The sequence below is a fragment of the Arachis hypogaea genome, chromosome 15, assembly GCF_003086295.3.
Source record: "Arachis hypogaea cultivar Tifrunner chromosome 15, arahy.Tifrunner.gnm2.J5K5, whole genome shotgun sequence".
NCBI lineage: Eukaryota > Viridiplantae > Streptophyta > Magnoliopsida > Fabales > Fabaceae > Arachis > Arachis hypogaea.
The window spans coordinates 14,362,409-14,373,624 of NC_092050.1; positions in this window are offsets into that span (position 1 = coordinate 14,362,409).

Consider the following 11,216-nt stretch of genomic DNA (forward strand, 5'->3'; position numbering starts at 1 on the left):
GAAGATGATGCAGAGGTAGATTTCTCTCAACCTCCAATCTATGACTCAAGTGATGAGGAAGACGCAGAAGACTTTGACCAGGACATGGATACAATTGAAGATCTTTGCAAAGAAGTGGAGGAATTCACAGAAGAGCACAAGAAAATGGAACTTGCGGAACCACCAAAAACACCTACCCCAAGGCCATTACCACCTAATACAAGCTTCAAGTGGGTACAATCCTTAACTTATAACTTTACTTATTCACTTGAATATGGTTTGCTTGAAACAGATGGCCAGCTTAGAGCTCTCTGCGGTTTTAAGAGTAAGAGGAAAATGGCTCGTACTCAGAGCTGGTGCACAAGGTTCAATAAGGTTCCACGCTTCACCTCGAAGTACACGGATTGGTATCATGCTCAATTGCATGGATCACGGAGAACGTTTGGTCACCACGGTGAGATTCTACTTTTTAAACCGCCCGGATGGAGACATGTAGATCAAGATGGAGGCGGATTTAAAAGCAAGGCTTGGAATCCTAAAGTTTATTCTGACATTTGTCATCCCGGGAGCCTAACAATATATTTAAAGCTGTTCGGAAGCTTTGCATGCCTAGTTTGGGACTCCGGAGGCTATTGGCATTCCAAGCACTGGTGGAGATTTTTAAATGAATTTAAACATAAGCCACCATAACAGGATACTCCTCCAATGTCCAACTTAAGGACTTTAACTAAAAGTGCTAGGTAGGAGACAACCCACCATGGTATGGTCGCTTCTTTTTCAATTTATTTCTTGTTAATTGCTTTCATTTTTCCTTTTTCATTTTAATTTATTAAACCTGGAATCATGCATAGCATTCATGTTAATCATTGCATTCTGCAATTTTCATGCATATAAAAAAAAGGGGGTGCACGACGCGACCGCATGCCCCATGTGATCGCGTCATATTGCGAGAAACACCACCTACGCGACCGCATGACCTACGCGGCCGCGTGATATATATATCGGCGTAAGGATCCAACGAACAGAAAGTTGGGCTGGAATCGTGCGGCCCTTGTGCGTTTCGCACAAATTGGCCCACGCGATCGCATGCCCCACGCGATCGCGTCACTTACACAATACCAATCCCACGCGACCGCGTGAGCGACGCGATCGCGTCGCATGGATTGCACATCACCCCAAAAGGAGACAGAGAGTTGCGCTAAAACGGCACTGGAGTCATGCGTTTAGCACGAATTCCAGCGACGCGATTGCGCGACCCACGCGATCTCGTCAACCCTTTTCCACCCCTCTCATGCGATCGCGCGCCCCACGCGATCGCGTCACTCCCATTTTCACCCCAACCACGCGACCGCGTGCCCCACGCGGCCGCGTGGATTCGAAAGTATAATCCCCCAGCCACGCGAACCCTATCAGTTGCGCAGCCCCCCACCCCCAACCCTCTTCTCCCTCTTTGCTTCTTCTTCCTCCAACCACCACCCAACACCACCCAGCCGCCACTGCGCCACCACCCAGACGCCGCCGCCGTCCACACACCGCCGCTGTACCACCCCCTCCCCTCCCTTCTTCTTCCTTCTTCCTCTCTCCTCCTCTCTCCACCACTGCCCTCCGCGACCACCGCCCACCACCGCCGGCCATCCAGCCGCGCCCCCCTCTCTCCGCCACCCACCCACAAACCCCCCTTCCTCTATCACTAACCCTAAACCCTCTCTCCGCCACTGCCCCCCTCAGCTGCCACCGCGACACCGTGCCCGCCACCGCGCCGGACGCCGCCGCAGCCACCTTCTTCCCCGTTCCACCCCTCCCGCCTACCAGGTTCCGCAAAACGTACTCCCTTTTTATCCGTTCGTCGTTTATCTGTAATTCTTTCCGTTTCTGTTCATCATTAGGATAGATAGATATGCATGCTGTAGTGGATTTTTAGGTTGTTAGGTAGCTTAGGCTGTGGTTAATGGATCTAGGTCTGTTTACTTGCACTGTTCCTGCTTATATTTTATCATAACTGCAATTCTACTGTTCCTGTAACCTCGTTCATATGCTGTGATTTCTTACAATTGCTGCTTGTTACTCCAAATTTTCCTGTTTCCATTCATTACTGATAACTGCAGCAAGTTTTTAATTCATATGAACTGCTATGATTGCTGTTTATTTTCCGGGACAATCCAATTTTAGCCGGAATGCTGCCCAAATTTTTTAAAATTGTTTTCATTCATGTTTTGGTTTGGCATCTCTGAACTCTGCTTTACCCAAACCGTTTCATGCATGCTATGGCAGACTTTCTTATCCTCTTTGATTTCCTGGTTCATAAACTGCATTTGTGATTCACTGATTCCAATTTTTGCTTTCTTTATTTCTATTCGAATCAGCATCACCCTGTTTTCCTTGTTCGATTATGAGTACTTCTATTCTTACCTGTGAATCCTTGTTATATGGAATTTTTCTATGCCACTTACTTTAACCCGCACTTTACTAACTCACTAATTTTATTTTACTAATTTCTTTTTCAAATTCTAACCATACTAACCCTTTTGATCTCTTTTCTGATTATTTTTACTTTCCTCTAACTTTCTCACCATGGCATATTGATTATTTTTCCATTTAACATAAATTAAATCACATTTCATTTACTCATTTTCCTTATTCTATTTCTCCCTTGCCGCTTTGAGTTTCCTTTGTTTAATTGCCTATTTGCTTTCCTATTTTATCCATATCCTGGTTTTCTGTTTTTCAGGATGTCTGCCTCACAAAGGAAAGGAAAAGGCAAGGCTACTGGCAAGCGCAAAAGAGGAGACTCCTCCCAGTCCATCATTGCTCTAATGCACGATTCTTCATGGCAGGAGAAGGACTTCACACAGCAGGAAAAAGCTGACCAGCTGCTCCCTGAAAATGATCCTATAAAATTTACAAACCGGTACTGTGAGCTGAAGTACCCGGCTTTTGCAAACTCCAGAAATCTATACCTGGAACGAACTCTGAAGATTCCAGAAGCACTCCAGCAGTACACCACTAAGCAAATCAAGTAAAGGGGCTGGTTCTTTCTGGAGAGAACACTGACAGAGGTCAACGCATCTTGGGTCCGGGAATTCTACTGCAACTACTACCTCACCACCCTAGATGCAGTGAACCTGAGAGGAAAATAAATTATGGTCACTGAGGAGGCCTTAGAGGACATTCTCCGGCTCCCAGCCAAGTCCGATCAGCCTGATGGTTATTCAAAGGCTGAGGAGGACATGCGTCAGATGCAGTTTGATTGGGATGCTGTAAAGGCACGGATAGCTCTCGACCCGACAGTCCCTTGGGAGATGGGTCAGGACACTACCATGCCTAGAGGGATCAAGAGAGCATACTTAAACGATGAGGCTCGGTTATGGCATCAGATCTTGAGTAATTATGTGATGCCGAGTACTCACAAGACGGAGATCCTGGCTGCTATGATCACCCTCCTTTGGTGTGTGCTGGAGGGTAAGGACCTTTATCTGCCACGTTTCATTCGGTACTATATGGCCAGGGTCCACGTCCGAGGCACCCTCCCTTTTCCATATCTAGTTACACAGCTTGGCCGTCGAGCTGACGTGCCATGGGAGGCTGCCGATGAGAGACCACCAGCGGCGGATTGCAGGAAGATCATTCCGCATAGCCAGAACTTCTTAGCCTTGGGCCACAGACCACCACCATTCACTGCTACTGATGAGTCAGCCCCACCGTCTGCTGGACCCTCTTCCTCCACTGCTACACCACCTACCCCTGCTACCACTACTGCACCTCCACCTACCACAGAGCCCGTCTATCATCTGGTGCACCGCTTGTTCCGACGACTTGACCAGATGGAGCGTCGCAACAAGCGACGCTATGAGCACCTAAAGCTGATGATACGATCCAGTGACATCTCCTCCGAGCCTGACACACCATCCGAGGCATCTGAGGAGGAGGCGGATGCACCCGAGGCAGAGACCCATCCCCAGGAGGCAGCACCAGCCGCACCACAGGCAGCGGTCCCACATCAGATTGAGGCTGCGGATCTTGAGATCCCGATCCAGTCAGCACCTCCTCCACAGCAGCCAGACTCCTAGCCTACCACCACTGAGACTCCAGCTACCATCCCTTCCAGTGATGACACTCCTTCACACCCGGCTTGATTGAGCATCAGGGACGATGCTTCATTTTAAGTGTGGGGAGGTCGCCATCTCTGGCGTTTATTTTGGTGAACCACTACATCTTTTTTTTTCTTTTTCTTTTATTTTGGATATTTTTCTGTATTTTTCTCTTTTTCTTTTATTGTTATTTTCTGAGTACTTATACATTACTTTTATGTATTTTTACTCTATTTTCTGTATTTTGCATCTTTAGTTCATATTTTAGCCATTTAGTTTATTTTAGTTATTTAGTTTAGTTTGCAATTCTGATTTATTAGTGGATTAATTAGTATAGTTTACCCTTTTTAGCATAAGATAGTATAGTTTAAAATTGAAAAATATAAAAAGAAAGTAAGCTAGGAAATTGAACATATCAGATTTAAATCCACAAACCTTATATATAGCATTACATGATATAGTTAAGCTGACAACATTTCATCAAGGAGGAACATTAAAATTTTAAAAGCTACCCTAAATAAATTTTTTTATGAGAATAATGAGAATTTTTAACTAAACTTGCATACAATATATAAATGATATATGATGCTTGAGTTAGAGAACACACAGCATGTGAGTCTTGAGCTTAATTGTATGGTTGCATTCAAACCATAATTTCATTTATGTGTGTTTCATTTCTTTTTATTCTGATGTTCTTTACTTTGCTTTAATCTATATGTCCAATTATAGAATATAGAATAGATACATACCAAGAGAATGATTGAGGCCATCATTTGATTTCAGCTCACTTACCCCAAATTAGCCTACCTTTTACATCACCCTTGTTAGCCCCCTTGAGCCTTTTAAAAACCCTTCATTCTATTTAGCCAAATTACTAGCCTTAAGCAGAAAAACAAAAGAAAATCCCAAGTGAATCTTGGTTAGCTTAAGATAGAAAATCATGAATAGAGTTAAATGTGGGAAACCTTTTGGGAACATGGATGATAGAAAAAAAAAGGTAGAGAAGTTAAAAGAAATAAAATAAAATTTGGGAAGCATGCTCATGAGAAAATCTAAGTGATTCAATTACCATGTGCATTAAAAAAAAAGAGAGAGTTATTTTTCAGCATCTAAATAAAAGGGAATACAAAAGAAATTCCCTAATGCAAAATAAAAACAATGCACATGGGATAAAAATAAAAAGTGAAACATGAGCATGTAACAATAAGTGGGATAATATGGGAGAATAGGTAAAGAAGTTTTATCTTGCTAAATATGTATGTTAGGTGAGATCTTAGTCCAATTAAGGATTCACTTATTAGCTCACTTGACCCTATACATAAATCCTTACCTTTACCTTGGCCCCATTACAACCTCAATTAAAGACCTTATGACTTTTTGGTATGACTATATTCTATAATTGTTGATTAGTTAGATGAAGAACAAAGTTATAGAAAGTAAGAATAAAAGGAAAAATAGAGTGAATAAACCCAATAAACACTGAGTGACTAGAGAGTAAACACAAAATCCAGTGAGGGTTCTATAACTCATCAACATATATCTGTGCATATATTTACTAATTGTTTTGCAAGTTTGTACAATGTTTTCTTTCCCATCTCATTTGCTAAAATGCTTTATTATTTAAGGGTTGGCTATATATATATATATATATATATATATACATGACTCCTTGAGAATGTGAATTAACTTGACTACATGTAAGCTTTATATATAAATGAATAATTTAGAGTTGCATGATGCATCATTCATTTAGGTAGTTGCATTTAAATTAGGTTGCATTGCATGACATTCCATCACTTTAACCTTAATTATTTACCTTGGATTTAGCATGAGGACATGCTAGTGTTTAAGTGTGGGGAGGTTGATAAACCCATATTTCATGAGTTCTTTTGTGCTTAATTTGAGTGATTTATACAATCCTTCACCTACTTATTCACATTAATTGCATGGTTTTACTTTCCCTTCCTTATTATGTCATATTGTGAAAAACATGTTTCCTAAGCTTTAAAAATCAATTATTTTAATTACCTTTATCTCCATTCGATGCTGTGATTAGTTTGTTGAGTAGTTTCAGATTTTCTAAGGCAGAATGACTTAAAGGACGGAAAAGGAAACATACAAAAATGGAAGGAGAAGGCAAAACGGAGCTTTGAAGGAAACTGGTATTCACGCGATCGCATGGACGACGCGATCGCGTGCCAGAAGCGAAGATGCAGCGACGTGGCTGCATGACTGACGCGACCGCGCGACATAAGCAGAACGCATACGACGCGGACGCATGACTGACGCGACCGCGTGGCAAGGAAAAGCTCCGAATGACGCGACCGCGTGACCCACGCGGACGCGTGACAGAGGCCACGTATCAGAATTTACAGAATACTCCCCCAGCGAATTCTGAAGCCCTTTTTGACCCAGATCCAAGTACAGACAGCATAGAGCAGAGGTTATAAAGTGTGGAAATGCACCCATTCAAGAGAGAGCTCGCATATTTTTATTTTTTAATGATTTAGATTTAGTTGAGAGGGAGATCTCCTCTCTCTCTCTTAGGATTTAGGATTTCTTCTTGTTTTAAGAAGTGACTCTCAATCCAGGTTTTACGTTTCTTTGTTTTAGCTTCCTTTTACTTTTATTTATTCCAACACTTGAATTGATCAGTGAATTTATGAATTTCTTCCATGTTACAGACTGTTATTTGAATTAATGATAATTGAGGTATTTTCAGTTTATGATTGTTCTCTTTGATTTAAGTTACCATTGCTTCCCATCTAAGGACATTTTTATTATTCCAGCAATTTTACTTTTTCCCCTTTTGGTCCTGGTTAAGAATTCAGTAACTCAACAGTTATTAAACTCAACATAATTGATAATCGTTATCTTGCTAATTGAGCTGAACTTAAGTAATCCCAACCTTTTCTTAGGAAATAAATAGGATTCAAAGGTCAATTTAATTAGTCCCTTGACTTTCCGTTGCCCTAGTACAGGTTGATCAAGTGGAGTTTAGATTCAACTTTCATTATAGTTGAGAGAGATAACTGCATTGGACCTCCAACTTCTCTTACCTTGCCAAAAGTCTGCTTTACAGTATTTATTTACTTTAATTGCCATTTACTTTACTTGTCATTTAAATTACTTGCTTCTCATCTTCTAAACCCCGATCACAACCTTTATAGCCAATAATAAGAACATACTTCCTCGCAGTTCCTTGAGAAGACGACCCGAGGTTTGAATACTCGGTTAACAATTTCTAAAGGGGTTTGTTACTTGTGACACCCAAAACGTTTGTATGAAAGGACTTTTGAAGGTTTAGAAACTATACTTGCAACGAGGATTTATCCGCAAATTTCTAGACCACGCAAAAGTTCTCTCATCAAAATGGCGTTGTTGCCGGGGAACTGCTAACGTGTGCCTTATTATTGGTTATTGTAAATATTTTTCTTTTGTTTGTTTATTTATTTTTGTTTTTCCTTTTTATCTTTATTTGCTACTATGAACTCTCACCCCTCTCGCTTTGAGTTTGGTTCTAATATTGTTAAAGGAAATAGAAGTTACAACAGGAATGTGTACCAAGGTCAGACCAATCAAGGATGGATGAAACCAAGAGGATCTAATCAACCCTTTTGGCAGCAACACCCTCCGAGATATCCTGGATAAAGACCATTCTACAGTGCATACCCAGCTGAAAGACATGGTGGACAACCTTGTAACTACCAACAAGTCCCACCCCGTACATATAAACCATATATCAAAATTAACTTCTATGATTTTAAACAATTGTTCTACTCCTCATTATAATTTTCAAATATTAATTACCACCTATTGAATTATTAGAAAGTTTACTTATTATAATATTTATGACATAAAATATTTTTTAATCCAAAATAGTTGTTACAACCAAGATTATTTAAGAAATAAAATTAAAAAATATTATATAATTTTAAAATAAAAAATATTAATTAATAGATAGATACTATTTTTTCTTATTTCAATTAATTTTTAAAGACAAAATAAGGTATTGATAATTTTATTTATATTTAAAAAATTGAGTTTTAATTTGATAATTAACTAATTAATTAATTTTAAAAATTATATTAACACTGTTCATTAATTTTTTATCGAGTTAATTTATTTATTTATTTTTTATTTTTATATTAAATCAATTTAACAAAATAAATATTGTTACATATTAAATTTAATAAAAATTATTTTTAACATAAATCTCAAGACAAAATTTTGTAAATTTTTGTGGCACAAAAGTCTAATTATATTTGAGACAAATATATATATATATTTATATAGAATTATTATTTTTTTTTTTAATTTAGTGGGGCAAGTGCCCCCTTCCCATGTATTAGGGTCTTTGTGTCTCCATCCCTATTTTGTTTCTTATCCATCTTCAATTTCATCCACTCTTTTGACTGAATGTCTTGTGAATCTTCTTTTCATATGTCTAAATTACTTGAGACGCGATTCTATCATCTTCATTTCTGCTACACTTAGCTTATGTTCGTATTTCCTTTTAGCCGTCTAACACTCTGTACATAAAGCATAGCCGGTCTAATAGTGCGATAGAATTTATCTTTAAGTTTTAAAGACACTTTTTTGTCACATATAAAACCAAAGGCACTCCGTCATTTTAACCAACCTGCTTGGATCCTATGATTTACATCTTGTTCGATCTCTCAATTATCCTGTATGATGCACCCAAGATATTTAAAACTTTTAACTTTTCGTAGGATATTTTCTCCAATCTTCACCTCTATATTAGGGTTTTTCCTTTGGCGGCCGAATTTACAATCTATATATTCTGTCTTGCTACGACTTATGCGTAGACCATACACTTTTAGAGCTTCTCTCTATAAATCCAACTTTTTATTTAGGTCTTCCCTTTACTCTCCCATATGAACGATATCATCGGCAAAAAGCATGCACCATGGCATAGGCTCTTGGATATGCTCAGTGAGTACTTCCATGACTAATGTGAAAATGTATGGATTTAAGGATGATCCCTGGTGTAATCCTATACGAATAGAAAATTTTTCTATCACACCACATTGAGTCTTCACACTAGTTGTAGCTCCATCATACATGTCTTTAATTGTACGAATATATGTGATCCTTACTTTCTTCTTTTTCAAAACCTTCCATAAAACCTCCATTGGCATCCTATTGTACGCTTTTTTCAAATTAATAAACACCATATGTAGATCCCGTTTATTATTACGACATCTCTCCATCATCCTTCTTAATAGGTATATTACTTTAATGGTGGATCTGCTTGGCGTAAAACCAAATTAGTTCTCTGTTACTTGTGTCTTTTGTCTCAACCTCCGTTCTATCACCGTTTTTCATAATTTCATGGTATGACTCATGAGCTTAATCCCTCTATAGTTTTCACAATTTTGTATATTTTTCTTATTCTTGTAGATAGGTACCAAGGTACTTTTTCTCCACTCATCTGACATCTTCTTTGACCTTAAAATCTCATTAAAAAGCTTGGTTAACTAACTGATGTCTTTCTCTTCAAGGTCCTTCCAAACTTCATATTATCGGGTCATACTACCCTACCATTTTTTTCATCCACTTTAAAGCCTCTTTTACCTCGAAGTCTCGAATCCTTCAATAGTAGTCGAAATTTTAATCTTCTTCTCTCGTGCATAATCGACCAAGACTCGGAAGAGTCTTCTATCCTTCATTAAATAACTCGTAGAAATGGCTCTTCCACCTTTCATTGATCTTCTCCTCTTGAGCTAATACCTCTCATCCTTTATGCACTTAACCTGATCCAAGTTTTTCGTTTTTGTTTTACGGCTCTTTGCGATTCTATATATACCTTTTCCTCCTTTTTTCGTGCCTAAAGACTGGTAGAGACCCTCATATGCTCTTGTTTTTGCTTCACTTACAGACACTTTTATCTCTTTCTTAGTCGCCTAATATTTTTCTCAATTACTTGCATTGCGGCACAAAGACCATTCATTAAAACACTTCCTTTTTGTCTTTATCTTTTTTTGCACACTTACATTCTACCACCAGAACTCTTTGTCTCTTAGTCATATCCTTTTAGATTCACCAAAAAGAAGTTATATAATGTGTTTTATTTTTTTACAAATTTAAAAATTAAATCTATTACAAAATATTGAATAAAGACTGAAAGTTAAAGGATATATAATATTTTTTTTTATTTTTTTATATAAGAAATGGAGTTCTGTAATTTACTAATATAAATTTAAATTGGCGTATTTTATATATGTGATGCATAATATAAATTATGAGTATCAATTTATATAATAAAAAAATTGTGATTTATAATTTTATGAATTATAATTTTTTAATTAACAAAATTAAAATAATGATTCACGATTTTTTATTATCTTATTTAAAATTGTGATTCACTTATTTTTTTAATTTTTTAACTTATTTAAAATCATTATTCATGATTTATTCTTATTCTATATAATTTTCATATCACGGTATTATATCAAATATTATCAATAATTATTTAATATAAAAAAAGAGTAAAGTATTTTTTGTGAAGTTTGACAAAAATTTTAAAAATACTCCTAAATTTTATTTTGTTTTAATTTTGTTCTAAAAATTTTCGATTTGAATCAAATATATTCTTAACAGCTAATTTTTCAAAAAATTTAAGACCAATTCAACAATAATTTCATAAGAACAACTCTCAACACAAACAAATCAAGCATAATTTTTATGCATTATTGTTATATTGGTCTTAAATTTTTTGAAAATTTAGTCGTTCAGAGTATATTTGATACAAATAAAAAATTTTTGGAAAAAAATTAAAACAAAATAAAATTTAAGAGTATTTTAAAAACTTTTATCATATTTCAAAGACAAAAATATACCTTTTTCTAAAAAAATTAGCCAATAAGCTAAGAATTTTTTATTTAAATAAATAATTTAAAAAATATTTACCGAAATAAATATCCTTTTCTTATTTCGTTTAAACTGTAAACGAGATAAGACAAGTGGAGACGAAACGTGTATATCTCATTTACACTGTAAACGAGATATATATATTTTTTAAAAAAAATTTGAAAATAATAAAAATATTAATATTATCAATAATCCAAATTTTTAGCATGCAATTAGTACATAAAAAGGTTGGTAAAAGAGATTAAAATGAATATG